The sequence below is a fragment of the Dendropsophus ebraccatus genome, chromosome 2 (assembly GCF_027789765.1).
Source record: "Dendropsophus ebraccatus isolate aDenEbr1 chromosome 2, aDenEbr1.pat, whole genome shotgun sequence".
In the NCBI taxonomy this organism is placed as follows: domain Eukaryota; kingdom Metazoa; phylum Chordata; class Amphibia; order Anura; family Hylidae; genus Dendropsophus; species Dendropsophus ebraccatus.
The window spans coordinates 38214773-38220772 of record NC_091455.1 but is presented as its reverse complement, the minus strand read 5'-3'; the positions used below and the strand labels follow the sequence as shown (position 1 = coordinate 38220772).

The 6000-nt window shown below is 44.9% G+C and overlaps 1 protein-coding gene across 6 annotated transcripts in view; it reads left to right on the top strand.

The window, feature by feature from the left end:
- Positions 1-217: 217 nt before the first annotated feature.
- Positions 218-6000, top strand: part of TRIQK (triple QxxK/R motif containing) — a 103331-nt gene continuing 97548 nt past the window's right edge. The window contains exon 1 of one of the 6 annotated variants that reach the window (XM_069957383.1): positions 218-389. The gene's annotated coding sequence lies outside the window, so the exon portion shown is untranslated. Of the gene's footprint in view, positions 390-4012; positions 4106-6000 lie in introns of those variants that run through there. The other 5 variants (XM_069957380.1, XM_069957378.1, XM_069957379.1 and 2 more) reach the window with 5 other exon arrangements.

The following is a 6000-nucleotide window of genomic DNA, read 5'->3' as shown; positions in this document are numbered from 1 at the left end:
TCTAGGGGCCAGTCACCTATAGCAGGTGGGGTAGGTGTGTTCATGCAGGGTCTGAATTATGGGGAGAAGTTCCCCCTAGCAACCAATAACATGGTATATATATATTTTAGTATATGACTAGACACATACACACAGAGCTAGGTGTGTGAGTCTGTGAGGCAGCGTGTCTCCCTCCACCTCCTGACAAGTGACACGTTTCCCTATCTATAAGCCTTGTGCACACTAGGCGACGTGTCAGTGTGGTTCTGCCTCCCCCAGTGACCGGACACGGGCGGAATCCACGCGGCAGCGGCGTCACCACCACAGCCCGCCGGAGACTGAGCGGCCCCCGCCTCCTGCAGGACGGAGCACGGGCGGAGGAGGCGGCTGCACACGGCCCGGCACACTAGGTAGGCGGCTGCGGCCCGGTACACCGGAGCGGTGGCGGCTATGTATAACGTGCTGCATCCAGCTGGTGGCCGGGGAGCAGGGAGGGGGCACCGGCTCTCCTCTTCCTCATTCCTGGGGTGGGGGGATTCCTGTGGGCTCCTCTGCCCTGTCCTATACTATACACTACACCAGCGGTCCCCAACGTGTTGCAGAACTACAACTCCCATCATGCACTGACAGCCGCAGGCTCAGTGCATGATGGGAGTTGTAGTTTTGGAACAACTGCACAGCCACAGGTCATGGATGCTATACTATAGGAATGTATCTGTTACTTGCACACCTGTAGGAGGACATGGCATATATAGTCATTGTATATTACAGAGCTACACCTATATGTATACACCACATACTATATCCTGTAGTATAGGTCACCTATATGTATGTATGTGCCACATACTATATCCTGTAGTATAGGTCACCTATATGTATGTATACGCCACATACTATATCCTGTGATATAGGTCACCTATATGTATGTATACGCCACATACTATATCCTGTGATATAGGTCACCTATATGTATGTATACGCCACATACTATATCCTGTAGTATAGGTCACCTATATGTATGTATACGCCACATATATCCTGTAGTATAGGTCACCTATATGTATGTATACACCACATACTATATCCTGTAGTATAGGTCACCTATATGTATGTATACGCCACATATATCCTGTAGTATAGGTCACCTATATGTATGTATACGCCACATACTATATCCTGTAATATAGGTAACCTATATGTATGTATACACCACATACTATATCCTGTAGGTCACCTACAGCAGTGATTTTCAACCAGTGTGCCGTGGCACACTAGTGTGCCGTGACACATGGTCGGGTGTGCCGCGGGGAAAGGTCCCCAAACTATGGTGCCCCTGTGAAACAGGAGAAAACAATGGGGGAGAGAAACCTGGGGATGGGGGAGAGAAACAGCGGAAAGAAGCAGGGGGGAGAGAAACATGGGGATGTGGGAGAGAAACAACGGAGAGAAGCAGGGGGGAGAGAAGTATGGTGGAGAGAAGCACAGGTGAGAAGCATGGGGGAGAGAAGCACAGGAGAGAAGCAGGGGGGAGAAGTATGGTGGCAAGAAGCACAGGAGAGAAGCACAGGGGGAGAAGAAAACAGGCCCAGGTTTATTCTACATTTAGAATCTATATTATTAACTATATGTATATATGTACTGTTTTAGTGTCATTTTGTGCCATTTTGGTTGGTGGTGTGCCCCGGGATTTTTTAAGTATAAAAAGTGTGCCGCGGTTTAAAAAAGGTTGAAAATCACTGACCTACAGTATATGTAAGTATACGCCACATACTATATCCTGTAGTATAGGTCACCTACAGTATATGTAAGTATACGCCACATACTATATCCTGTAGTATAGGTAACCTATATGTATGTATACACCACATACTATATCCTGTAGTATAGGTAACCTATATGTATGTATACACCACATACTATATCCTGTAGTATAGGTCACCTACAGTATATGTAAGTATACGCCACATACTATATCCTGTAGTATAGGTCACCTACAGTATATGTAAGTATACGCCACATACTATATCCTGTAGTATAGGTCACCTACAGTACATGTAAGTATACGCCACATACTATATCCTGTAGTATAGGTCACCTACAGTACATGTAAGTATACGCCACATACTATATCCCGTAGTATAGGTAACCTATATGTATGTATACACCACGTACTATATCCTGTAGTATAGGTCACCTACAGTATATGTAAGTATACGCCACATACTATATCCTGTAGTATAGGTAACCTATATGTATGTATACACCACATACTATATCCTGTAGTATAGGTGACCTATATGTATGTATACGCCACATACTATATCCTGTAGAATAGGTCACCTATATGTATGTATACGCCACATACTATATCCTGTAGTATAGGTCACCTATATGTATACACCACATACTATATCCTGTAGTATAGTTTACCTATATATATGTATACACCACATATATCCTGTAGTATAGGTGACCTATATGTATGTATACGCCACATACTATATCCTGTGGAATAGGTCTCCTATATGTATGTATACGCCACATATCATGTCCTGTAGTATAGGTCACCTATATGTATACGCCACATACTATATCCTGTAGAATAGGTCACCTATATGTATGTATACGCCACATACTACATCCTGTAGTATAGGTCACCAATATGTATACACCACATACTATATCCTGTAGTATAGTTTACCTATATATATGTATACGCCACATATATCCTGTAGTATAGGTGACCTATATGTATGTATACGCCACATACTATATCCTGTGGAATAGGTCTCCTATATGTATGTATACGCCACATATCATGTCCTTTAGTATAGGTCACCTATATGTATACGCCACATACTATATCCTGTAGTATAGGTCACCTATATGTATGTGTACGCCACATACTATATCCTGTATTATAGGTCACCTATATGTATGTGTACGCCACATACTATATCCTGTAGTATAGGTCACCTATATGTATGTATATGCCACATACTATATCCTGTAGTATAGGTCACCTATATGTATGTATACGCCACATACTATATCCTGTAGTATAGGTCACCTATATGTATGTGTACGCCACATATCATATCCTGTAGTATAGGTCACCTATATGTATGTATATGCCACATACTATATCCTGTAGTATAGGTCACCTATATGTATGTATACGCCACATACTATATCCTGTGGTATAGGTCACCTATATGTATGTATACGCCACATACTATATCCTGTGGTATAGGCCACCTATATGTATACGCCACATACTATATCCTGTGGTATAGGCCACCTATATGTATACGCCACATACTATACCCTGTGGTATAGGCCACCTATATGTATACGCCACATACTATACCCTGTGGTATAGGTCACCTATATGTATACGCCACATACTATACCCTGTGGTATAGGTCACCTATATGTATACGCCACATACTATACCCTGTGGTATAGGTCACCTATATGTATACGCCACATACTATACCCTGTGGTATAGGTCACCTATATGTATACGCCACATACTATATCCTGTGGTATAGGCCACCTATATGTATACGCCACATACTATACCCTGTGGTATAGGTCACCTATATGTATACGCCACATACTATACCCTGTGGTATAGGTCACCTATATGTATACGCCACATACTATATCCTGTGGTATAGGTCACCTATATGTATACGCCACATACTCTATCCTGTAGTATAGGTCACCTATATGTATGTATATGCCACATATATCCTGTCGTATAGATCACCTATAGTGTCCTGTATACTCTGCGGTACTATACCTGCCCTGTATAACTGTGACGAGTTGGGACACCCTGCATGGCGCTGATCACACTGTATCGAGGTCCAAGGTAACTCAATGACCCATGTATGTGGCAACTCACAAATCACCATGACCTGACATGGATGGGTGACTCGATTCGAGGGCACTTTCATTTACCTTGGCCCCGAGATCGCACCATTTTTTTGCTCACCTGACACCTTTAGCAGCCAAAATCAGCAGGTAGCTCTATTCTAGCTTGTTACGCATCTACCAGGTGATCCTGTCAGTACATGAAGTCAGCCTAGAGAAGAAACCAAGTGTGAACAGAGCTCTGCAGGTAAATAGTACAGCTGCTGGAAAGGCTCTAGTTATCTATGTATTTCTCCAGTAGCTGTGGTGGAGGGAGCTTTATATAATAGAGAGCACATATGGGGTCACACCTGGCAGAAATAACAGTGACTTTTCATTTATCTGAGTGAGTGTGTGTGAAATATACTGATCCCATTCATATATATAGGAGGACAGTTTCAGTAGTTGTGAGCTGTAGTCAGCCATTGGGCACACATCTGGATGTGCGGCTGGCGCAGACAGTATCTCACCTGCTCCGTCACACTCTGCAGCAGTGGCCCAGGCATATTAATAAAAAAAAAGAAAACGAAAAAAAAAAAAGACCCTTGCCTGGAGTACCCCTTTTAGACCAAGGGTGGGCATTTTAAGGCAAATTATCAGCAGGTTTGTACATGCGACCCTGTTAATATGTATCCGTTGTGGCAGAGCTGTACATTTCACCACCGGTCTTATTAGTATTTAGGCCCAAAACAAATATGCTTATAAGTCTGTTTGCTGCACCAGGGGACTTCCTCGCCCCTTCAGTGCACCTATGCATATTTACCTATGTATAAGTAGGCATGTCTCTCTCCTATGCAGAAGTAGGTGTGGACGTATAAGCCAGTGGGTGGGCAGGTGGGACGCCCCTAGTGCACCACCCGGACTAACTAACATATATGTTTAAAATCTAAATACTCTAAAAAAGGACCGTCGCTGGAACATGCAGCTCTGCCACAACAGGTAAATATCAGTAGGTTCATATGTGTGTATGTGTCACCTGTACATCCTCCCATATAAACTGCAATGTGTGGCGACTAAAATGAAGTTAATAGGCCGCATGATTGCTTGAGCTTCGAAAGGCTGATGGGTGCTCACTTGCAGCACAGTGGCCACCTATGTAGAGTTGCACTTATTTCTAGTAGCAAGGAAACAGGTTGGTATAGGTATGTCTTATTGGGTTGGTTTGTAGTTTGTAGGTAGGCTACATTCACACGTAGTAAAAGTGGCGGAATGCCGCCAGCCTCTATGTCATAATGACAGACTATGGGAGGCTCACGCGGCTCCTCTCTCCGTGCTGAAGAATGAACATGTTCATTCTTCAGCGTCGAGAGAGGAGGCATGCGAGCCTCCCATAGACTGTTATTATGACCCGGAGGCTGGCGGCATTCCGCAGCGGAGAATTACGCCACTTTTGCTACGTGTGAATGTAGCCGTAGAGATGCGTGCAACTCAAGCTACCTCGATCATTTTGTATTTGATTACCGTTGGATGCAGCCCTAGGGAGTCCTGAATGATAAGGATACAGCCTATGGCCTATAGCTGTATCCATGTTCTCCAGGCAGTCCTCAGGTTGCATCAACCTACTCAGGCAGGATTCAATTGCCAATCCTTTGTGTTTGTACAAGCCAAGTTCGCTCATCTCTACCAACCACCAATCTACTGTAAGGCTGCCTTCACACCTACCGACTCGCAGCGTTAATAACGATGCGAGTCGGCTAGATCCTGGCAGATCGCAGTCATTACATACACGCAGCGGTCTGAACGACCGCTGCGTGTATGTAAATCTGCCGGCCGCTTAACCCCTTCTGATGCCGCCCGCCTCCCGCTCCGCTCTGTATACATACCTGCTCGCTCCACGGGGTCCCGACATACTGCTCTCGCGCCCGGCCAATCAGTGTGTTGCCCTGCCGCAGCCACTGATTGGCCGGGCGGGAGAGCAGGACGCCGGGACCCCTTGGAGCGAGGACAGGTAATGTATACAGAGCGGGAGCGGAAAGCGGCCGGCATCAGAAGGGGTTAAGCAGACGGCAGATTTACATACACGCATCGGTCGTTCAGACCGCTGCGTGTATGTAATGACAGTCATCTGCCAGGGCCTAGCCGACTTGCAGCATTATTAACGCT